The sequence below is a fragment of the Pseudophryne corroboree genome, unplaced genomic scaffold, assembly GCF_028390025.1.
Source record: "Pseudophryne corroboree isolate aPseCor3 unplaced genomic scaffold, aPseCor3.hap2 scaffold_512, whole genome shotgun sequence".
In the NCBI taxonomy this organism is placed as follows: Eukaryota; Metazoa; Chordata; class Amphibia; order Anura; family Myobatrachidae; genus Pseudophryne; species Pseudophryne corroboree.
Window position 1 is genome coordinate 296,027 of NW_026970116.1, and position 23,933 is coordinate 319,959.

A 23,933-nucleotide genomic window follows, 5' to 3' on the forward strand; every position below is an offset into this window, starting at 1 on the left:
GCGAACTAGGGGTCATCCAAGCACTGCAAAAGGCCGCCATGCCCTGCATGCCCCTTTTCTCTTTTTATATGCAGATGAGGGTTCCAGCCAACTTTGGCCCACTGCTTGGATGACATCACCATATGCAAATCCGTCTGCTGCAGACCTTCCCCCAGGAATGCTTGTACTAGTTGTTGGATATGGTTTGATATTTGATGGTGCTTCAGTATTAGGCAGCCTTCCGCCCTCCCATGTTCATCTGAAAAGATGTGGTCTCCCTGCAGTTGTTGTCCCCAGACGAGAGTTCCCTTGTGCTTCCTCAGTTGAATCTCCTTAACTTGACGGGGGAGGGGCTGCCCGAGCTGCCACCCTCCCCAGCCCTATCCCAACTCATACTTATTTTACATATTAGATCTCTTGATCATGAAGATTGTTCTCACAGGGTGAGGTTCATCCATTATATTTTAAAATAGGAAGGTACAAATTACATATTTGAATTGCATCTATGTGCTGGATTCAAATGTCCCCCCCCCTTCCTTTCTCAATTGTGCCCGTCAGCAGCTATTCTAAGGTTGCTGCCAATGGGTGTGACACATTAATTTCTTCTGTGGGGTACACTGGACTCCACAAGGATTCACATTGGGGTGTAGAGTAGGATCTTGATCTGAGGCACCAACCGGCTCAAAGCTTTTGACTGTTCCCAAGAAGCTCAGTGCATTCTCCTCTATAACCCCGCTTCCATGAACAGGGAGCTCAGTTTGTAGTTGGTGCTTTCAGTAGCAGGCCAATTAACAGGGTCCTGCCTCAGGCAGCCTATTCTTAGCTATTAATTTTGACAAGAAAAGAAGAACTTGTTTTATGAGAATCTACAAGGGCTGCAGCAGGCTAGGTCTAATAGACATCTTTACTGCAGCTTCATCACTCCCAGCGGCGCTATATACTCCCGTGCCCTGGTTGCTGGGTCACTGCAGCGGAGGCTCCGGTTTCATCCTAAGGTCAGTCACACACACACCACCCTTCCGGATCACGAGGCCGCTGATGAAGGGGAGCGAGGCCGTAGGGGGTGGGCCGTGTGCGCACTGCGGTGGACACTGATTACTGGGCAGCCGCTCCACTAGCCACCAGGTACAGTTAAGGAGCACAGGTCTGGGGGTTTTTCTCCTATATTAACCCAATTTTGTACTGCCCGCAGCGCATTGTGATAGGTAATAGGGCCTGATTCAGGTTGGATTGCAATCACAATAAGCGATCCAACTGCAAAAATTGCTAAGAGCATACGCATGTGCCTGCATTTTCTGCGGCACCCCGCAGAGAATGTGATCGCCTCTGCCTGTCAATCGGGGCGGGGAAGGGGGGGAGAGGTGGGTCAGCAACACTCCATTTCCAAGTCAGGGATGGAGCGGTGCGGGGGCAAGGCTTCAAAATGGGGTCTGCAACGGAGGAGACACAGGGGGCGTGGTCACAGCGGCTGTATGACATCACATTCAGCCGCTGTGATCACAAAAATGGTGGCGGCTTCCTGCGCGCACATACAGTCTGCACCAGCAGGAGCCTACACCATTTTTTATGATCACGCTGAACTGCAGTGCGACTGCAATTACAGCATGGTCAAGAAGGGAGGCGTCATGCTGGGTGGCCATGCCCTGTCACTGTGCAGGAGCCAGCACCGCTCACACACTAGTCCCCGGGTGCAGCCCCCAACCCCCGGGACACCCGGAGCAACAAAATGTAGATTCAGGCCACCAGGCCACGCCCCTACCTATGAAACCATGCCTCCTTTTTACCATTGCGCTGCTTATCTGCGCGCACTGCATTACAATCTCCCTCGCCACCTCTCTGGGTGTCACCAGTGATAGTGACACCTCTGCCATGCTTGTAGCAGCTGGTCCTAAGATCTACGCCTCAAACCCTGAGTGTTTGCCCTTGTGACTTGTTGATCATCATAGCGAAGCAGATGCTTACAGAAAACTGCAGGGGCTTAGATTGAAAATAAAAAAATTGATGGGTATAAGGTAGAGAGGAGCGGGTTCGGTTCTCCGAGAACCGAATTCCCCACGAACTCCACGTGGTTTACACTGGTCCGAGGCAGGCTCGGTTGTTCCCGCCTGACTCGGAAAACCTGAACAAGGGAAAATGTCATCATCCCGCTGTCGGATTCTCGCGAGATTCGGATTCCATATAAAGAGCTGCGCGTTGCTGCCATTTTTACTCGTGCATTGAAGAGAGAGCGGAGAGGACGTGGCTATGTTCTCTCAGTGGAAATCTCAATATCAGTGCTCAGTATCAGTGGTTACTTATTGCTGCTCAGTAATACTAGTAGTGTGTCTCTCCTGCTCAGTGTCAGTTCTCAGTAGTATCCTCATCAGTGCTCAGTATCACTGCTCATTGTCTTGTGCTGCTTTGTGGTGCTCAGCATACTACAGTACATTACTAATAGTCCAGTGCTGCATCTTGCTGCTCAGTGTCAGTTCTAGTATCCTCATCAGTGCTCACTATCACTGCTCATTGCATTGTGGTGTTCTGTATACTACAATAACATAGTAATATAGTAACATAGTTTTTGAGGTTGAATAGAGGCAAATTGCCCATCGTGTTCAACCTGTTTTAAGTTGTGATGATTCTACATACTTGCTGAATAATGTTTTATGACTAGTTAGCTACTATAACTCATGTTACCCCCGGATTAACCATGTTGATATTTTAAGTATTATAACCTTGGATAGCTTTTTCATTCAGAAATGTATCCATTCCTTTTTTAAATCCAATTACAGAGTCCGCCATTACCACCTTCCCTGGCAGGGAATTCCACATCCTGATTGCCCTAACAGTGAAGAAACCTTTCCTCCATTGCGTTCTGAACTTTCCTCCAGTCGCAGCGAGTGACCACGTGTTCTTTTAATAAATAATTCCTCTGATAACTCTTTGTTATGTATCTTTACATATTTGAAGATATTAATAATATCTCCTCTTAGGCACCTCTTTTCTAGTGTATAAATATTCAGCCTAGTAAGTCTTTCCTTATAGTCCAGTACTTTTAGGCCTTTAATCAATTTAGTCTTCAGGATCTCTTACACTTCCATGAGCAGCAGAGTAGTGCAATGGAAGCATGCTGGGCCCATAACCCAGAGGTCGATTGATCGAAACTATCCTCTGCTATGTGCATTTTTTTTTTTTATAATTAAAGTAATCAAAAACTGGGATTGATATTTTGGCTCTTTTATTTTTACTTAAAGTACAATAACTTTTATCATTTTAATTTGTTTTAATAGTATATTGACAGCATTGTTTTCTTTAAAAAATCCACTTAATTTTCTTTACCCTATTACTGAAATGGTAATTGACAAAAACAAACTACATTGTCACCAGAAGAGCAATGCAAAATGTACAAGTGATATATGAAAATCATCTTCCATCTTGAATTTCAATGATGCATTGGGACAACAATTTGTGAGAAACATCTTCACCCATAAAGAAAGATTTTCTTAATTCCTTACCTGTGTGCTGATTAGATATCACCTTGTTTTCACATTAAACAGACTTCCCCGTGAGGAAGCAGCAAGGATGCAGTGACGTTTCCTGGTGTCAACCTGTATTATTTCAGTAGACATTGAAATGAGGATGCATCTTTGATGCCTTTCCAATGAAGCAAGTTTATTTCAGTAATAGGTGAAAAACCATTCCTACAAAGGTGTTAATCAGAGACTTGGCTTTGTGGACACTTTTCAGAGAGCAAATTTGTTAGCATAAACATAAAATCAGAAAATGAAGAGCTGTTTAATCACTCAATTGGACTTTTCTGCCAGCATATTTTTTTTTCTCTGCAACCCACTGCTAAATTGTGCTTCCTAGCTGTTTTTTTATAAAATCACTTAATCAAATCTAACTCTGATTACATCAGAGAAGGCCAGGTACCCTACACCATAAGGGGGGTTTTTGAAATTTTGACTTGTCTACTTAAAGATCACCAAAATCTGATTACAAGGTCAATTACATCCCTGGGTGGGATTGAACCACCAACCTTTTGGTTAATAGCCAAACATGCTAACCGATTGCGCCACAGAGACACCTTGCAAAAGTCAATACTGACAAAGGCTAATAATCATTCATCTAGAACGTTTCCTAGAAAAACTTTAAAAAGTCAATAATCTGGAGAATTTTTGTAAGAAACACATTGGTACTTTCCCATGATGAGTGAGTGCTTCAGGATTTCTTGCACTTACATGGGCTATTAACCAAAAGGTTGGTGGTTCAATCCCACCCAGGGATGTAATTGACCTTGTCATCAGATTTTGGTGATCTTTAAGTAGACAAGTCAAAATTTCAAACCCCCTCTTATGGTGTAGGGTACCTGGCCTTCTCTGACGTAGTTAGATTTAATTAAGTGATTTTATAAAAAACAGCTAGGAAGCACAATTTAGCAGTGGGTTGCAGAGAAAAAAATAACATTTTAAACCTACCGGTAATTTTTTTTTCTCGTAGTCCGTAGAGGATGATGGGGACTCCGTAAGGACCATGGGGGATAGACGGGCTCCGCAGCAGACATGGGCACTTTAAGAAAGACTTTAGATCTGGGTGTGCACTGGCTCCTCCCTCTATGCCCCTCCTCCATACCTCAGTTAGAGAAACTGTGCCCAGAGGAGACGGACAGTACGAGGAAAGGATTTTTGTTAATCCAAGGTCAAGATTCATACCAGCCACACCAATCACACCGTATAACTTGTGATATACTACCCAGTTAACAGTATGAAAACAACATAGCATCAGTCCAAGACCGATGAAAACTAACATATAACCCTTATGTAAGCAATAACTATATACAAGTCTTGCAGAAGTAGACCGCACTTGGGACGGGCACCCAGCATCCTCTACGGACTACGAGAAAAAGATTTACCGGTAGGTTTAAAATCTTATTTTCTCTTACGTCCTAGAGGATGCTGGGGACTCTGTAAGGACCATGGGGATTATACCAAAGCTCCCAAACGGGCAGGAGAGTGCGGATGACTCTGCAGCACCGATTGAGCAAACAGGAGGTCCTCCTCAGCCAGGGTATCAAACTTATAGAACTTTGCAAAGGTGTTTGAACCAACTTTGACACACTGCTTGGATGACATCACCATATGCAAATCCATCTGCGGCAGGCCTTCCCCCAGGAATGCTTGCACTAGTTGTTGCATTTGGTTTGTTGTTTGGGGGTGCTTCAGTATTAGGCAGCCTTCTGCCCTCCCATGTTCATCTGAAAATATGTGTTCTCCCTGCAGTTGTTGTCCCCAGATGAGAGTTCCCTTGTGCTGCCTCAGTTGAATCTCCTTTACTTGACAGAGATGTGCCTGAGCAGCGGCCCTCCCCAGCCCTATCCCAAATCATACTTATTTTGCATAGGAGATACCATGGTCATGAAGATTGTTCTCCCAGGGTTAGGTTCATTCATTGCATTCTGGGTATGCTGACCCCTGTGATTTCCCCAAATGTGGGAAACTCAACTGCATTATTTGTGGTAGTGGGGGACTGTGTTTGTGCTTTCCTCTGGTCAGCTCTGGTAAAAGTCAGATTTCTTTGTCTCAGATCTCCTCTAGCCTTGTTCTTCTTTCGAGAGTTCCCTTGTGCTGCCTCAGTTGGATCTCCTTCACTTGACAGGGGGGTGCCCGAGCAGCGACCCTCCCCAGCTCTAGCCCAACTCCTACTTACCAGCCAGGTGAGATACTATGATCATGAAGATGCTTCTCCCAGGGCAAGGCTCACCCATTGCACTCTGGGTGTGCTGCCCCTGCGATTTCCCCAAATGTGGGAAACTTGACTGCATAATTTGTGTTTCCCCTGGTCGGCTCTCATATAATTCAGATCTCTTTGTCTCAGGTCGCTCTCCAGCCTAGTTTGCTGTCTGTTTCCACTACTTTTTCTTGAGCCCCTCCCTTCTATACCCTTGTGCACTATCCTGACTTCTCCCGTCTGCTTACTTTGTGCCTTCCAACGCACAATGCAAACTACAGGTAGTGCTGCAGGGCCCACACCCTTTTACTTGCTTTACAGAGCAGCTCTGGAGCTGTTACAGTGCCCAGCTGCTGCAAGAAATCAGCTTGAATGCTCCAGGGGCTGGGGCATAGCCAACATGAGACCAACACCGAAGGAGGGTGGGGGTGTTTAATGCAAACTAAGGGTCATCCAAGCGCCGCAAAAGGCCGCCATGCCCTGCACGCCCCTTTTCTCTTTTCATATGCAGACGAGGGTTGAAGCCAACTTTGACCCACTGCTTGGATGACATCACCATATGCAAATCCATCTGCGGCAGGCCTTCCCCCAGGAATGCTTGCACTAGTTGTTGCATTTGGTTTGTTGTTTGGGGGTGCTTCAGTATTAGGCAGCCTTCTGCCCTCCCATGTTCATCTGAAAATATGTGTTCTCCCTGCAGTTGTTGTCCCCAGATGAGAGTTCCCTTGTGCTGCCTCAGTTGAATCTCCTTTACTTGACAGAGATGTGCCTGAGCAGCGGCCCTCCCCAGCCCTATCCCAAATCATACTTATTTTGCATAGGAGATACCATGGTCATGAAGATTATTCTCCCAGGGTGAGGTTCATTCATTGCATTCTGGGTATGCTGACCCCTGTGATTTCCCCAAATGTGGGTAACTCGACTGCATTATTTGTGGTAGTGGGGGACTGTGTTTGTGTTTTCCTCTGGTCAGCTCTGGTAAAAGTCAGATTTCTTTGTTTCAGATCTTCCTCTAGCCTTGTTCTTCTTTCGAGAGTTCCCTTGTGCTGCCTCAGTTGGATCTCCTTCACTTGACAGGGGGGTGCCCGAGCAGCGACCCTCCCCAGCTCAAGCCCAACACCTTCTTACCTGCCAGGTGAGATACTATGATCATGAAGGTGCTTCTCCCAGGGCAAGGCTCACCCATTGCACTCTGGGTGTGCTGCCCCTGCGATTTCCCCAAATGTGGGAAACTTGACTGCATAATTTGTGTTTCCCCTGGTCGGATCTCGTATAATTCAGATCTCTTTGTCTCAGGTCTCTCTCCAGCCTAGTTTGCTGTCTGTTTCCACTTCTCTTTTCTGGAGCCGCTCCCTTCTATGCCCTTGCGCACTATCCTGACTTCTCCCGTCTGCTTACTTTGTGCCTTCCAACGCACAATGCGAACTACAGGTAGTGCTGCAGGGCCCACACCCTTTTACTTGCTTTACAGAGCAGCTCTGGAGCTGTTACAGTGCCCAGCTGCTGCAAGAAATCAGCTTGAATGCTCCAGGGGCTGGGGCATAGCCAACATGAGACCAACACCGAAGGATGGTGGGGGTGTTTAATGCAAACTAAGGGTCATCCAAGCGCCGCAAAAGGCCGCCATGCCCTGCACGCCCCTTTTCTCTTTTCATATGCAGACGAGGGTTGAAGCCAACTTTGACCCACTGCTTGGATGACATCACCATATGCAAATCCATCTGCGGCAGGCCTTCCCCCAGGAATGCTTGCACTAGTTGTTGCATTTGGTTTGTTGTTTGGGGGTGCTTCAGTATTAGGCAGCCTTCTGCCCTCCCATGTTCATCTGAAAATATGTGTTCTCCCTGCAGTTGTTGTCCCCAGATGAGAGTTCCCTTGTGCTGCCTCAGTTGAATCTCCTTTACTTGACAGAGATGTGCCTGAGCAGCGGCCCTCCCCAGCCCTATCCCAAATCATACTTATTTTGCATAGGAGATACCATGGTCATGAAGATTATTCTCCCAGGGTGAGGTTCATTCATTGCATTCTGGGTATGCTGACCCCTGTGATTTCCCCAAATGTGGGTAACTCGACTGCATTATTTGTGGTAGTGGGGGACTGTGTTTGTGTTTTCCTCTGGTCAGCTCTGGTAAAAGTCAGATTTCTTTGTTTCAGATCTTCCTCTAGCCTTGTTCTTCTTTCGAGAGTTCCCTTGTGCTGCCTCAGTTGGATCTCCTTCACTTGACAGGGGGGTGCCCGAGCAGCGACCCTCCCCAGCTCAAGCCCAACACCTTCTTACCTGCCAGGTGAGATACTATGATCATGAAGGTGCTTCTCCCAGGGCAAGGCTCACCCATTGCACTCTGGGTGTGCTGCCCCTGCGATTTCCCCAAATGTGGGAAACTTGACTGCATAATTTGTGTTTCCCCTGGTCGGATCTCGTATAATTCAGATCTCTTTGTCTCAGGTCTCTCTCCAGCCTAGTTTGCTGTCTGTTTCCACTTCTTTTTTCTTGAGCCCCTCCCTTTTATACCCTTGTGTACTATCCTGACTTATCCTCCTGTCTGCTTACTTTGTGCCTTCCAATGCACAATGCAAACAACACACCCTTTTACTTGCCTTACAGAGCAGCTCTGGAGCTGTTACAGTGCCAAGCTGCTGTAAGAAATCAGCTTGAATGCTTCAGGGGCTGGGGCATTGTCAACATGAGCCCCACACCGTAGGAGGGTGGGGGTGTTTAATGCGTACTAAGGGTCATCCAAGTGCCGCAAAAGGCCGCCATGCCCTGCATACCCCTTTTCTCTTTTCATATGCAGATGAGGGTTCCAGCCAACTTTGGCCCACTGCTTGGATGACATCACCGTATGCAAATCCGTCTTCTGCAGAACTTCCCCCAGGAATGCTTGTACTAGTTGTTGCATTTGGTTTGTTGTTTGGGGTGCTTCAGTATTAGGCAGCCTTCTGCCCTCCCATGTTCATCTGAAAATATGTGTTCTCCCTGCAGTTGTTGTCCCCAGATGAGAGTTCCCTTGTGCTGCCTCAGTTGAATCTCCTATACTTGACAGATATGTGCCTGAGCAGCGGCCCTCCCCAGCCCTATCCCAAATCATACTTATTTTGCATAGGCGATACCATGGTCATGAAGATTGTTCTCCCAGGGTGAGGTTCATTCATTGCATTCTGGGTATGCTGACCCCTGTGATTTCCCCAAATGTGGGAAACTCGACTGCATTATTTGTGGTAGTGGGGGACTGTGTTTGTGCTTTCCTCTGGTCAGCTCTGGTAAAAGTCAGATTTCTTTGTCTCAGATCTTCCTCTAGCCTTGTTTTTCTTTCGAGAGTTCCCTTGTGCTGCCTCAGTTGGATCTCCTTCACTTGACAGGGGGTGCCCGAGCAGCAATCCTCCACAGCTCTGGCCCAACTCCTACTTACCTGCCAGGTGAGATACTATGATCTTCACTGTTAGGGCAATCAGGATGTGGAATTCCCTGCCAGGGAAGGTGGTAATGGCGGACTCTGTAATTGGATTTAAAAAAGGAATGGATACGTTTCTGAATGAAAAAGCTATCCAAGGTTATAATACTTAAAATATCAACATGGTTAATCCGGGGGTAACATGAGTTGTAGTAGCTAACTTGTCATAAAACATTATTCAGCAAGTATGTAGAATCATCACAACTTAAAACAGGTTGAACACGATGGGCAATTTGCCTCTATTCAACCTCAAAAACTATGTTACTAAATGTTACTATATTACTATGTTACTGTAGTATACAGAACACCACAATGCAATGAGCAGTGATAGTGAGCACTGATGAGGATACTAGAACTGACACTGAGCAGCAAGATGCAGCACTGGACTATTAGTAATGTACTGTAGTATGCTGAGCACAACAATGCAGCACAAGACAATGAGCAGTGATACTGAGCACTGATGAGGATACTACTGAGAACTGACACTGAGCAGGAGAGACACACTACTAGTATTACTGAGCAGCAATAAGTATCCACTGATACTGAGCACTGATATTGAGATTTCCACTGAGAGAACATAGCCACGTCCTCTCCGCTCTCTCTTCAATGCACGAGTAAAAATGGCGGCAACGCGCAGCTCTTTATATGGAATCCGAATCTCGCGAGAATCCGACAGCGGGATGATGACATTTTCCCTTGTTTAGGTTTTCCGAGTCAGGCGGGAACAACCGAGCCTGCCTCGGACCAGTGTAAACCACGTGGAGTTCGTGGGGAATTCGGTTCTCGGAGAACCGAACCCGCTCCTCTCTACCTTATACCCATCAATTTTTTTTATTTTCAATCTAAGCCCCTGCAGTTTTCTGTAAGCATCTGCTTTGCTATGATGATCAACAAGTCACAAGGGCAAACACTCAGGGCTTGAGGCGTAGATCTTAGGACCAGCTGCTACAAGCATGGCAGAGGTGTCACTATCACTGGTGACACCCAGAGAGGTGGCGAGGGAGATTGTAATGCAGTGCGCGCAGATAAGCAGCGCAATGGTAAAAAGGAGGCATGGTTTCATAGGTAGGGGCGTGGCCTGGTGGCCTGAATCTACATTTTGTTGCTCCGGGTGTCCCGGGGGTTGGGGGCTGCACCGGGGACTAGTGTGTGAGTGGTGCTGGCTCCTGCACAGTGACAGGGCATGGCCACTAGAGATGTGCACCAGAAATTTTTCGGGTTTTGTGTTTTGGTTTTGGGTTCGGTTCCGCGGCCGTGTTTTGGGTTCAAACGCGTTTTGGCTAAACCTCACCGAATTTTTTTTGTCGGATTCGGGTGTGTTTTGGATTCGGGTGTTTTTTTCAAAAAAACCCTAAAAAACAGCTTAAATCATAGAATTTGGGAGTCATTTTGATCCCAAAGTATTATTAACCTCAATAACCATAATTTCCACTCATTTTCAGTCTATTCTTAACACCTCACACCTCACAATATTATTTTTAGTCCTAAAATTTGCACCGAGGTCGCTGGATGACTAAGCTCAGCGACCCAAGTGGCCGATACAAACACCTGGCCCATCTAGGAGTGGCACTGCAGTGTCACGCAGGATGGCCCTTCCAAAAAACACTCCCCAAACAGCACATGACGCAAAGAAAAAAAGAGGCGCAATGAGGTAGCTGTGTGACTAAGCTCAGCGACCCAAGTGGCCGACACAAACACCTGGCCCATCTAGGAGTGGCACTGCAGTGTCACGCAGGATGGCCCTTCCAAAAACACTCCCCAAACAGCACATGACGCAAAGAAAAAAAGAGGCGCAATGAGGTAGCTGTGTGACTAAGCTCAGCGACCCAAGTGGCCGACACAAACACCTTGCCCATCTAGGAGTGGCACTGCAGTGTCACGCAGGATGGCCCTTCCAAAAAACACTCCCCAAACAGCACATGACGCAAAGAAAAAAAGAGGCGCAATGAGGTAGCTGTGTGACTAAGCTCAGCGACCCAAGTGGCCGACACAAACACCTGGCCCATCTAGGAGTGTCACTGCAGTGTCACGCAGGATGGCCCTTCCAAAAAACACTCCCCAAACAGCACATGACGCAAAGAAAAAAAGAGGCGCAATGAGGTAGCTGTGTGACTAAGCTCAGCGACCCAAGTGGCCGACACAAACACCTGGCCCATCTAGGAGTGGCACTGCAGTGTCACGCAGGATGGCCCTTCCAAAAAACACTCCCCAAACAGCACATGACGCAAAGAAAAATGAAAGAAAAAAGAGGTGCAAGATGGAATTGTCCTTGGGCCCTCCCACCCACCCTTATGTTGTATAAACAGGACATGCACACTTTAACCAACCCATCATTTCAGTGACAGGGTCTGCCACACGACTGTGACTGAAATGACGGGTTGGTTTGGACCCCCACCAAAAAAGAAGCAATTAATCTCTCCTTGCACAAACTGGCTCTACAGAGGCAAGATGTCCACCTCATCATCATCCTCCGATTCATCACCGTGTACATCCCCCTCCTCACAGATTATCAATTCGTCCCCACTGGAATCCACCATCTCAGCTCCCTGTGTACTTTGTGGAGGCAATTGCTGCTGGTCAATGTCTCCACGGAGCAATTGATTATAATTCATTTTAATGAACATCATCTTCTCCACATTTTCTGGAAGTAACCTCGTACGCCGATTGCTGACAAGGTGAGCGGCGGCACTAAACACTCTTTCGGAGTACACACTTGTGGGAGGGCAACTTAGGTAGAATAAAGCCAGTTTGTGCAAGGGCCTCCAAATTGCCTCTTTTTCCTGCCAGTATACGTACGGACTGTCTGACGTGCCTACTTGGATGCCGTCACTCATATAATCCTCCACCATTCTTTCAATGGTGAGAGAATCATATGCAGTGACAGTAGACGACATGTCCGTAATCGTTGGCAGGTCCTTCAGTCCGGACCAGATGTCAGCATCAGCAGTCGCTCCAGACTGCCCTGCATCACCGCCAGCGGGTGGGCTCGGAATTCTGAGCCTTTTCCTCGCACCCCCAATTGCGGGAGAATGTGAAGGAGGAGCTGTTGACCGATCAAGTTCCACTTGACTTGATAATTTTCTCACCAGCAGGTCTTTGAACCCCTGCAGACTTGTGTCTGCCGGAAAGAGAGATACAACGTAGGTTTTAAATCTAGGATCGAGCACGGTGGCCAAAATGTAGTGCTCTGATTTCAACAGATTGACCACCCGTGAATCCTGGTTAAGCGAATGAAGGGCTCCATCCACAAGTCCCACATGCCTAGCGGAATCGCTCTGTCTTAGCTCCTCCTTCAATGTCTCCAGCTTCTTCTGCAAAAGCCTGATGACGGGAATGACCTGACTCAGGCTGGCAGTGTCTGAACTGACTTCACGTGTGGCAAGTTCAAAAGGTTTCAGAACCTTGCACAACGTTGAAATCATTCTCCACTGCGCTTGAGACAGGTGCATTCCACCTCCTATATCGTGGTCAGATGTATAGGCTTGAATGGCCTTTTGCTGCTCCTCCATCCTCTGAAGCATATAGAGGGTTGAATTCCACCTCGTTACCACTTCTTGCTTCAGATGATGGCAGGGCAGGTTCAGGCGTTTTTGGTGTTGCTCCAGTCTTCTGTACGTGGTGCCTGTACGCAGAAAGTGTCCCGCAATTCTTCTGGCCACCGACAGCATCTCTTGCACGCCCCTGTCGTTTTTTAAATAATTCTGCACCACCAAATTCAAGGTATGTGCAAAACATGGGACGTGCTGGAATTTGCCCAGATATAATGCACGCACAATATTGCTGGCGTTGTCCGATGCCACAAATCCACAGGAGAGTCCAATTGGGGTAAGCCATTCTGCGATGATCTTCCTCAGTTGCCGTAAGAGGTTTTCAGCTGTGTGCGTATTCTGGAAAGCGGTGATACAAAGCGTAGCCTGCCTAGGAAAGAGTTGGCGTTTGCGAGATGCTGCTACTGGTGCCGCCGCTGCTGTTCTTGCGGCGGGAGTCAATACATCTACCCAGTGGGCTGTCACAGTCATATAGTCCTGAGTCTGCCCTGCCCCACTTGTCCACATGTCCGTGGTTAAGTGGACATTGGGTACAACTGCATTTTTTAGGACACTGGTGAGTCTTTTTCTGAGGTCTGTGTACATTTTCGGTATCGCCTGCCTAGAGAAATGGAACCTAGATGGTATTTGGTACCGGGGACACAGTACCTCAATCAAGTCTATAGTTGGCTCTGAAGTAATGATGGATACCGGAACCACGTTTCTCACCGCCCAGGATGCCAAGGCCTCAGTTATCTGGGATGACCATCGACTCCCAGCAGCAACAACAGCAGCGCCAGCAGCAGTAGGCGTTACACTCAAGGATGCATCGGAGGAATCCCAGGCAGGAGAGAACTCGTCAGAATTGCCAGTGACATGGCCTGCAGGACTATTGGCATTCCTGGGGAAGGAGGAAATTGACACTGAGGGAGTTAGTGGGGTGGTTTGCGTGAGCTTGGTTACAAGAGGAAGGGATTTACTGGTCAGTGGACTGCTTCCGCTGTCGCCCAAAGTTTTTGAACTTGTCACTGACTTATGATGAATGCGCTGCAGGTGACGTATAAGGGAGGATGTTCCCGAGGTGGTTAACGTCCTTACCCCTACTTATTACAGCTTGACAAAGGCAATACACGGCTTGACACCTGTTGTTCGCATTTCTGTTGAAATACTTCCACACCGAAGAGCTGATTTTTTTTGTATTTTCACCAGGCATGTCAATGGCCATATTCCTCCCACGGACAACAGGTGTCTCTCCGGGTGCCTGACTTAAACAAACCACCTCACCATCAGAATCCTCCTTGTCAATTTCCTCCCCAGCGCCAGCAACACCCATATCCTCCTCATCCTGGTGTACTTCAACACTGACATCTTCAATCTGACTATCAGGAACTGGACTGTGGGTGCTCCTTCCAGCACTTGCAGGGGGTGTGCAAATGGTGGAAGGTGCATGCTCTTCACGTCCAGTGTTGGGAAGGTCAGGCATCGCAACCGACACAATTGGACTCTCCTTGTGGATTTGTGATTTTGAAGAACGCACAGTTCTTTGCTGTGCTTTTGCCAGCTTAAGTCTTTTCATTTTTCTAGCGAGAGGCTGAGTGCTTCCATCCTCATGTGAAGCTGAACCACTAGCCATGAACATAGGCCAGGGCCTCAGCCGTTCCTTGCCACTCCGTGTGGTAAATGGCATATTGGCAAGTTTACGCTTCTCCTCCGACGATTTTTATTTAGATTTTTGAGTCCTTTTTTTACTGATCTTTTGTGTTTTGGATTTTACATGCTCTGTACTATGACATTGGGCATCGGCCTTGGCAGACGACGTTGATGGAATTTCATCTTCTCGGCCATGACTAGTGGCAGCAGCTTCAGCACGAGGTGGAAGTGGATCTTGATCTTTCCCTATTTTTGGAAACTCAACATTTTTGTTCTCCATATTTTAATAGGCACAACTAAAAGGCACCTCAGGTAAACAATGGAGATGGATGGATACTAGTATACTTATGGATGACGAGTGACTGACGACACAGAGGTAGCTACAGCCGTGGACTACCGTACTGCGTCTGCTAGTATAGAGATGATAATTAATGATATAAAAAAAATATATATATAACTACTGTAGGTATATATAATATAATGACGGACCTGGTGGACACTGTCAGCAGACTGCTAAACTACTAGTATGAAGAAGATAGAAAAAAACCCCCACCACAGGTAGGTAGGTATACAATTATGGACGAGCACTGACGACACAGAGATAGCCACAGCCGTGGCCTACCATACTGCGTCTGCTAGTATATAGATGATAATTAATGATATAAAAAATATATATATAACTACTGTAGGTATATATAATATAATGACGGACCTGGTGGACACTGTCAGCAGACTGCTAAACTACTAGTATGAAGAAGATAGAAAAAAAACTCCACCACAGGTAGGTATACAATTATGGACGAGTGACGACACAGAGGTAGGTACAGCCGTGGACTACCGTACTGCGTCTGCTAGTATAGATAATATACTAAATATATTACTACTGTAGGTATATAATATAATGACGGACCTGGTGGACACTGTCAGCAGACTCCTAAACTACTAGTATGAAGAAGATAGAAAAAAAAACCCACCACAGGTAGGTAGGTATACAATTATGGACGAGCACTGACGACACAGAGATAGCCACAGCCGTGGCCTACCGTACTGCGTCTGCTAGCATAGATAATATACTAAATATATTACTACTGTAGGTATATAATATAATGACGGACCTGGTGGACACTGTCAGCAGACTCCTAAACTACTAGTATGAAGAAGATAGAAAAAAAAACCCACCACAGTTAGGTATACAATTATGGACGAGTGACGACACAGAGGTAGGTACAGCCATGGACTACCGTACTGCGTCTGCTAGTATAGATAATATACTAAATATATTACTACTGTAGGTATATAATATAATGACGGACCTGGTGGACACTGTCAGCAGACTCCTAAACTACTAGTATGAAGAAGATAGAAAAAAAACCCCACCACAGGTTGGTATACAATTATGGACGAGTGACGACACAGAGGTAGGTACAGCCGTGGACTACCGTACTGCGTCTGCTAGTATAGATAATATACTAAATATATTACTACTGTAGGTATATAATACAATTACGGACCTGGTGGACACTGTCAGCAGACTCCTAAACTACTAGTATGAAGAAGATAGAAAAAAAAACCCACCACAGTTAGGTATACAATTATGGACGAGTGACGACACAGAGGTAGGTACAGCCATGGACTACCGTACTGCGTCTGCTAGTATAGATAATATACTAAATATATTACTACTGTAGGTATATAATATAATGACGGACCTGGTGGACACTGTCAGCAGACTCCTAAACTACTAGTATGAAGAAGATAGAAAAAAAACCCCACCACAGGTAGGTATACAATTATGGACGAGCACTGACGACACAGAGATAGCCACAGCCGTGGACTACCGTACTGCGTCTGCTAGTATAGATAATATAATAAATATATTACTACTGTAGGTATATAATATAATGATGGACCTGGTGGACACTGTCAGCAGACTCCTAAACTACTAGTATGAAGAAGATAGAAAAAAAAAAACCCACCACAGGTAGGTAGGTATACAATTATGGACGAGCACTGACGACACAGAGATAGCCACAGCCGTGGACTACCGTACTGCGTCTGCTAATATAGAGATGATAAAGATGATAGAGATGAAAAAAAAAAATATAACACTACTGCAGGTAAATATTTATATAATATAATGTATGACGGACCTGCTGGACACTGTCAGCAGAATGCGTTTATAGAATAAAAAAAAAAAACACCACAGGAGTGTTTAACTTTTTCAGGCAGACAATATACTGGTGGTCACACTGGCAGCAAAAGTGTGCACTGTACTCCTGCTATAACTGCTCCCCAGTCTCCCCCACAATTAAGCTGTGTGAGCAGTGAGCACTCAGCACAGTCAGATATACATAGATGATATATCATGCAGCACACTGAGGCTGAGCACAGATATGGTATGTGTATCGTTTTTTTTCAGGCAGAGAACGGATTATAAATAATAAAACTGGTGGTCACTATCAGCAAAACTCTGCACTACTGAGTACTCCTGACAAGTTCAACTGCTCCCCAAATTAGTAGTAAATCAAATGTCACTCGTCTCTATCTTCTAATCTAAACGGAGAGGACGCCAGCCACGTCCTCTCCCTATCAATCTCAATGCACGTGTGAAAATGGCGGCAACGCGCGGCTCCTTATATAGAATCCGAGTCTCGTGAGAATCCGACAGCGGGATGATGACGTTCGGGCGCGCTCGGGTTAACCGAGCAAGGCGGGAGGATCCGAGTCTGCTCGGACCCGTGCAAAAAAGGGTGAAGTTCGGGCGGGTTCGGATTCCGAGGAACCGAACCCGCTCATCTCTAATGGCCACCCAGCATGACGCCTCCCTTCTTGACCATGCTGTAATTGCAGTCGCACTGCAGTTCAGCGTGATCATAAAAAATGGTGTAGCCTCCTGCTGGTACAGACTGTATGTGCGCGCAGGAAGCCGCCACCATTTTTGTGATCACAGCGGCTGAATGTGATGTCATACAGCTGCTGTGACCACGCCCCCTGTGTCTCCTCCATTGCAGACCCCATTTTGAAGCCTTGCCCCCGCACCGCTCCATCCCTGACTTGGAAATGGAGTGTTGCTGACCCCCCTCTCCCCCCCCTGCCCCGATTGACAGGCAGAGGCGATCGCATTCTCTGCGGGGTGCCGCAGAAAATGCAGGCACATGCGTATGCTCTTAGCAATTTTTGCAGTTGGATCGCTTATTGTGATTGCAATCCAAACTGAATCAGGCCCTATTACCTATCACAATGCGCTGCGGGCAGTACAAAATTGGTTTAATATAGGAGAAAAACCCCCAGACCTGTGCTCCTTAACTGTACCTGGTGGCTAGTGGAGCGGCTGCCCAGTAATCAGTGTCCACACCAGTGCGCACACGGTCCACCCCCTACGGCCATGCTCCCCTTCATCAGCGGCCTCGTGATCCGGAAGGGCGGTGTGTGTGTGACTGACCTTAGGAAGAAACCGGAGCCTCCGCTGCAGTGACCCAGCAACCAGGGCACGGGAGTATACAGCGCCGCTGGGAGTGATGAAGCTGCAGTAAAGATGTCTATTAGACCTAGCCTGCTGCAGCCCTTGTAGATTCTCATAAAACAAGTTCTTCTTTTCTTGTCAAAATTAATAGCTAAGAATAGGCTGCCTGAGGCAGGCCCCTGTTAAGTGGCCTGCTACTGAAGGCACCAACTACAAACTGAGCTCCCTGTTCATGGAAGCGGGGTTATAGAGGAGGATGCGCTGAGCATCTTGGGAACAGTCAAAAGCTTTGAGCCGGTTGGTGCCTCAGATCAAGATCCTACTCTACACCCCAATGTGAATCCTTGTGGAGTCCAGTGTACCCCACAGAAGAAATTAATGTGTCACACCCATTGGCAGCAACCTTAGAATAGCTGCTGACGGGCACAATTGAGAAAGGAAGGGGGGGGGACATTTGAATCCAGCACATAGATGCAATTCAAATATGTAATTTGTACCTTCCTATTTTAAAATATAATGGATGAACCTCACCCTGTGAGAACAATCTTCATGATCAAGAGATCTCATATGCAAAATAAGTATGAGTTGGGATAGGGCTGGGGAGGGTGGCTGCTCGGGCAGCCCCTCCCCCGTCAAGTTAAGGAGATTCAACTGAGGAAGCACAAGGGAACTCTCGTCTGGGGACAACAACTGCAGGGAGACCACATCTTTTCAGATGAACATGGGAGGGCGGAAGGCTGCCTAATACTGAAGCACCATCAAATATCAAACCATATGCAACAACTAGTACAAGCATTCCTGGGGGAAGGTCTGGAGCAGACGGATTTGCATACGGTGATGTCATCCAAGCAGTGGGCCAAAGTTGGCTGGAACCCTCATCTGCATATGAAAAGAGAAAAGGGGCGTGCAGGGCATGGCGACCTTTTGCGGTGCTTGGATGACCCCTAGTTCGCATTAAACAACCCCACCCTCCTTTGGTGTGGGGCTCATGTTGGCTATGCCCCAGCCCCTGAAGCATTCAAGCTGATTTCTTGCAGCAGCTGGGCACTGTAACAGCTCCAGAGCTGCTCTGTAAGGCAACTAAAAGGGTGTGGGCCCTGCAGCACTACCTGTAGTTCGCATTGTGCGTTGGAAGGCACAAAGTAAGCAGACGGGAGAAGTCAGGATAGTGCGTAAGGGCATAGAAGGGAGCGGCTCCAGAAAAGAGAAGTGGAAACAGACAGCAAACTAGGCTGGAGAGAGACCTGAGACAAAGAGATCTGAATTATACGAGAGCCGACCAGGGGAAACACAAATTATGCAATCAAGTTTCCCACATTTGGGGAAATTGCAGGAGCAGCACACCCAGAGTGCAATGGGTGAGCCTTGCCCTGGGAGAAGCACCTTCATGATCATAGTATCTCACCTGGCAGGTAAGTAGGAGTTGGGCTAGAGCTGGGGAGGGTCACTGCTCGGGCACCCCCCTGTCAAGTGAAGGAGATCCAACTGAGGCAGCACAAGGGAACTCTCGAAAGAAGAACAAGGCTAGAGGAATATCTGAGACAAAGAAATCTGACTTTTACCAGAGCTGACCAGAGGAAAACACAAACACAGTCCCCCACTACCACAAAAAATGCAGGCGAGTTTCCCACATTTGGGGAAATCACAGGGGTCAGCATACCCAGAATGCAATGAATGAACCTCACCCTGGGTGAACAATCTTCATGACCATGGTGTCTCCTATGCAAAATAAGTATGATCTGGGATAGGGCTGGGGAGGGCCGCTGCTCAGGCACATCTCTGTCAAGTAAAGGAGATTCAACTGAGGCAGCACAAGGGAACTCTCATCTGGGGACAATAACTGCAGGGAGAACACATATTTTCAGATGAACATGGGAGGGCAGAAGGCTGCCTAATACTGAAGCACCCCCAAACAACAAACCAAATGCAACAACTAGTGCAAGCATTCCTGGGGGAAGGCCTGCAGCAGATGGATTTGCATATGGTGATGTCATCCAAGCAGTGGGTCAAAGTTGGCTTCAACCCTCATCTGCATATGAAAAGAGAAAAGGGGCGTGCAGGGCATGGCGGCCTTTTGCGGTGCTTGGATGACCCCTAGTTCGCATTAAACACCCCCACCCTCCTTTGGTGTGGGGCTCATGTTGGCCATGCCCCATCCCCTGAGCATTCAAGCTGATTTCTTGCAGCAGCTGGGCACTGTAACAGCTCCAGAGCTGCTCTGTAAGGCAAGTAAAATATTGTGTGGGCCCTGCAGCACTACCTGTAGTTTGCATTGTGCATTGGAAGGCACAAAGTAAGCAGACGGGAGGAGAAGTCAGGATAGTGCACAAGGGTATAGAAGGGAGGGGCTCAAGATAAAAGAAGTGGAAACAGACAGCAAACTAGGCTGGAGAAAGACCTGAGACAAAGAGATCTGAATTATACGAGAACCGACCAGAGGAAACACAAATTATGCAGTCAAGTGTCCCACATTTGGGGAAATCGTAGGAGCAGCACACCCAGAGTGCAATGGGTGAGCCTTGCCCTGGGAGAAGCACCTTCCTGATCATAGTATCTCACCTGGCAGGTAAGTAGGAGTTGGGCTAGAGCTGGGGAGGGTCGCTGCTCGGGCACCCCCCTGTCAAGTGAAGGAGATCCAACTGAGGCAGCACAAAGAAACTCTCGAAAGAAGAACAAGGCTAGAGGAAGATCTGAGACAAAGAAATCTGACTTTTACCAGAGCTGACCAGAGGAAAGCACAAACACAGTCCCCCACTACCACAAATAATGCAGTCGAGTTTCCCACATTTGGGGAAATCACAGGGGTCAGCATACCCAGAATGCAATGAATGAACCTCACCCTGGGAGAACAATCTTCATGACCATAGTATCTCCTATGCAAAATAAGTATGATTTGGGATAGGGCTGGGGAGGGCCGCTGCTCAGGCACATCTCTGTCAAGTAAAGGAGATTCAACTGAGGCAGCACAAGGGAACTCTCATCTGGGGACAACAACTGCAGGGAGAACACATATTTTCAGATGAACATGGGAGGGCAGAAGGCTGCCTAATACTGAAGCACCCCCAAACAACAAACCAAATGCAACAACTAGTAAAAGCATTCCTGGGTAAAGGTCTGCAGAAGACGGATTTGCATACGGTGATGTCATCCAAGCAGTGGGCCAAAGTTGGCTGGAACCCTCATCTGCATATGAAAAGAGAAAAGGGTTATGCAGGGCATGGCGGCCTTTTGCGGCGCTTGGATGACCCCTAGTTCACATTAAACACCTCCACCCTCCTTCGGTGTGGGGCTCATGTTGGCTATGCCCCAGCCCCTGAAGCATTCAAGCTGATTTCTTGCCGCAGCTGGGCACTGTAACAGCTCCAGAGTTGCTCTGTAAGGCATGTAAAACACAGTCCCCCACTACAACCAGGAAACATTAACGCCACTGCATCCTTGCTGCTTTCTCATGTGGAAGTCTATTTAATGTGAAAACAAGGTGATATCTAATTAGCACACAGAAAAGAAAATTAAGTGAATTTTTGAAAGAAAACAATACTGTTAATATACTATTAAAACAAATTAAAATGGTAAAAGTTATTGTACTTTAAGTAAAAATAAAAGAGCAAAAATATCAATCCCAGTTTTGGATTACTTTAATTAAAAAAAAAAATGCATATAGCAGAGGATAGTTTCAATCTGTCTACCTCTGGGTTATGGGCCCAGCATGCTTCCATTGCAGTACTCTGCTGCACATGTAAGTGCAAGAGATCCTGAAGCACTCACTCATCATGGGAAAGTACCAATGTGTTTCTTCATTGGTTGATGGCAGAAACATCTTACAAAAACACTCCAGATTATTGACTTTTTAAAGTTTTTCTAGGAAACGTTCTAGATGATTGTTTATTAGCCTTTGTCAGTATGTACTTTTGCAAAGTGTCGCTGTGGCGCAATCAGTTAGTGTGTATGGCTATTAACCAAAAGGTTGGTGGTTCAATCCCACCCAGGGATGTAATTGACCTTGTTATCAGATTTTGGTGATCTTTAAGTAGACAAGTCAAAATTTCAAACCCCCTGTTATGGTGTTAGGTATTTAGACTTCTCTGATGTAATCAGAGTTAGATTTGATTCAGTGATTTTATAAAAACAGCTAGGAAGCACAATTTAGCAGTGGGTTGCAGAGAAAAAGAAATATGCTTGCAAAAAAATCCAATTGAGTGATTAAACAGCTCTTGGATGGTTTTTCACCTATTACTAAATTAAACTTGCTTCATTGGAAAGGCAGCAAGATGCATCCTCATTTCAATAGCTACTCTTTGTCTCAGGTCTTTCTCCAGCCTAGTTTGCTGTCTGTTTCCACTTCTTTTATCTTGAGCCCCTCCCTTCTATACCCTTGTGCACTATCCTGACTTCTCCTCCCGTCTGCTTACTTTGTGCCTTCCAATGCACAATGCAAACTACAGGTAGTGCTGCAGGGCCCACACAATATTTTACTCCCTGAAAAGCACCCAGTCTCCTCTGGGCACAGTAGTAAACTGAGGTCTGGAGGAGGGGCATAGAGGGAGGAGCCAGTGCACACCCAGATCTAAAGTCTTTCTTAAAGTGCCCATGTCTCCTGCGGAGCCCGTCTATCCCCCATGGTCCTTACGGAGTCCCCAGCATCCTCTAGGACGTAAGAGAAAAATTATGCTGGCAGAAAAATCCAATTGAGTGATTAAACAGCTCCAGAGCTGCTCTGTAAGGCAAGTAAAAGGGTGTGGGCCCTGCAGCACTACCTGTAGTTTGCATTGTGCATTGAAAGCCTAGTTTGCTGTCTGTTTCCACTTCTTTTTTCTTGAGCCCCTCCCGTCTATACCCTTGTGCACTATCCTGACTTCTCCTCCCGTCTGCTTACTTTGTGCCTTCCAATGCACAATGCAAACTACAGGTAGTGCTGCAGGGCCCACACCCTTTTACTTGCCTTACAGAGCAGCTCTTGAGCTGTTACAGTGCCCAGCTGCTGCAAGAAATCAGTGTGAATGCTTCAGGGGCTGGGGCATGGCCAACATGAGCCCCACACCGAAGGAGGGTGGGGGTGTTTAATGCGAACTAGGGGTCTCGCACAATGCGAACTACAGGTAGTGCTGCAGGGCCCACACCCTTTTACTTGCCTTACAGAGCAGCTCTGGAGCTGTTACAGTGCCCAGCTGCTGCAAGAAATCAGCTTGAATCCTTTAGGGGCTGGGGCATAGCCAACATGAGCCCCACACCGACGGAGGGTGGAGGTGTTTAATGCGAACTAGGGGTCATCCAAGTGCCGCAAAAGGCCGCCATGCCCTGCACGCCCCTTTTCTCTTTTCATATGCAGACGAGGGTTGAAGCCAACTTTGACCCACTGCTTGGATGACATCGCCATATGCAAATCCATCTTCTGCAGGCCTTCCCCCAGGAATGCTTGCACTAGTTGTTGCATTTGGTTTGTTGTTTGGGGGTGCTTCAGTATTAGGCAGCCTTCTGCCCTCCCATGTTCATCTGAAAATATGTGTTCTCCCTGCAGTTGTTGTCCCCAGATCAGAGTTCCCTTGTGCTGCCTCAGTTGAATCTCCTTTACTTGACAGAGATGTGCCTGAGCAGCGGCCCTCCCCAGCCCTATCCCAAATCATACTTATTTTGCATAGGAGATACCATGGTCATGAAGACTGTTCTCCCAGGGTGCGGTTCATTCATTGCATTCTGGGTATGCTGACCCCTGTGATTTCCCCAAATGTGGGAAACTCGACTGCATTATTTAATGCGAACTAGGGGTCATCCAAGCACCGCAAAAGGCCGCCATGCCCTGCATACCCCTTTTCTCTTTTCATAAGCAGACGAGGTTTGAAGCCAACTTTGACCCACTGCTTGGATGACATCACTTGCTGCCTTTCCAATGAAGCAAGTTTAATTTAATAATAGGTGAAAAACCATCCCTACAAAGGTGTTAATCAGATACTTGGCTTTGTGGACACTTTTCAGAGCACAAATTTGTTAGCATAAAAATAAAGCCAGAAAATGAAGAGCTGTTTAATCACTCAATTGGATTTTTCTGCCAGCATATTTCTTTTTCTCTGCAACCCACTGCTAAATTGTGCTTCCTAGCTGTTTTTATAAAATCACTGAATCAAATCTAACTCTGATTACATCAGAGAAGGCCAGGTACCC

At 46.9% G+C, this 23,933-nt stretch overlaps 10 non-coding genes and 2 pseudogenes across 10 annotated transcripts; 8 read left to right on the forward strand and 4 right to left on the reverse strand.

Annotated features, from left to right (window-relative positions):
• Positions 1 to 5,341: 5,341 nt before the first annotated feature.
• On the forward strand, positions 5,342 to 5,505 carry LOC135031204 (U1 spliceosomal RNA). Its single transcript, XR_010227041.1, has one exon. It is a non-coding gene; the product is annotated as a U1 spliceosomal RNA (small nuclear RNA).
• Positions 5,506 to 5,656: 151 nt separating this feature from the next.
• On the forward strand, positions 5,657 to 5,798 carry LOC135031138 (U1 spliceosomal RNA; annotated as a pseudogene).
• Positions 5,799 to 6,489: 691 nt separating this feature from the next.
• On the forward strand, positions 6,490 to 6,653 carry LOC135031050 (U1 spliceosomal RNA). The gene has a single exon (XR_010226920.1). It is a non-coding gene; the product is annotated as a U1 spliceosomal RNA (small nuclear RNA).
• A 152-nt stretch (positions 6,654 to 6,805) lies between these two features.
• On the forward strand, positions 6,806 to 6,968 carry LOC135031134 (U1 spliceosomal RNA). Its single transcript, XR_010226989.1, has one exon. It is a non-coding gene; the product is annotated as a U1 spliceosomal RNA (small nuclear RNA).
• A 671-nt stretch (positions 6,969 to 7,639) lies between these two features.
• LOC135031051 (U1 spliceosomal RNA) lies at positions 7,640 to 7,803 on the forward strand. The gene has a single exon (XR_010226921.1). It is a non-coding gene; the product is annotated as a U1 spliceosomal RNA (small nuclear RNA).
• Positions 7,804 to 7,955: 152 nt separating this feature from the next.
• Positions 7,956 to 8,118, forward strand: LOC135031136 (U1 spliceosomal RNA). Its single transcript, XR_010226991.1, has one exon. It is a non-coding gene; the product is annotated as a U1 spliceosomal RNA (small nuclear RNA).
• Positions 8,119 to 8,772: 654 nt separating this feature from the next.
• On the forward strand, positions 8,773 to 8,936 carry LOC135031029 (U1 spliceosomal RNA). Its single transcript, XR_010226899.1, has one exon. It is a non-coding gene; the product is annotated as a U1 spliceosomal RNA (small nuclear RNA).
• A 10,098-nt stretch (positions 8,937 to 19,034) lies between these two features.
• Positions 19,035 to 19,197, reverse strand: LOC135031108 (U1 spliceosomal RNA). The gene has a single exon (XR_010226970.1). It is a non-coding gene; the product is annotated as a U1 spliceosomal RNA (small nuclear RNA).
• Positions 19,198 to 19,349: 152 nt separating this feature from the next.
• Positions 19,350 to 19,513, reverse strand: LOC135031064 (U1 spliceosomal RNA). Its single transcript, XR_010226934.1, has one exon. It is a non-coding gene; the product is annotated as a U1 spliceosomal RNA (small nuclear RNA).
• Positions 19,514 to 20,188: 675 nt separating this feature from the next.
• On the reverse strand, positions 20,189 to 20,351 carry LOC135031069 (U1 spliceosomal RNA). The gene has a single exon (XR_010226939.1). It is a non-coding gene; the product is annotated as a U1 spliceosomal RNA (small nuclear RNA).
• A 152-nt stretch (positions 20,352 to 20,503) lies between these two features.
• Positions 20,504 to 20,667, reverse strand: LOC135031032 (U1 spliceosomal RNA). Its single transcript, XR_010226902.1, has one exon. It is a non-coding gene; the product is annotated as a U1 spliceosomal RNA (small nuclear RNA).
• A 2,729-nt stretch (positions 20,668 to 23,396) lies between these two features.
• On the forward strand, positions 23,397 to 23,575 carry LOC135031174 (U1 spliceosomal RNA; annotated as a pseudogene).
• Positions 23,576 to 23,933: the final 358 nt, after the last annotated feature.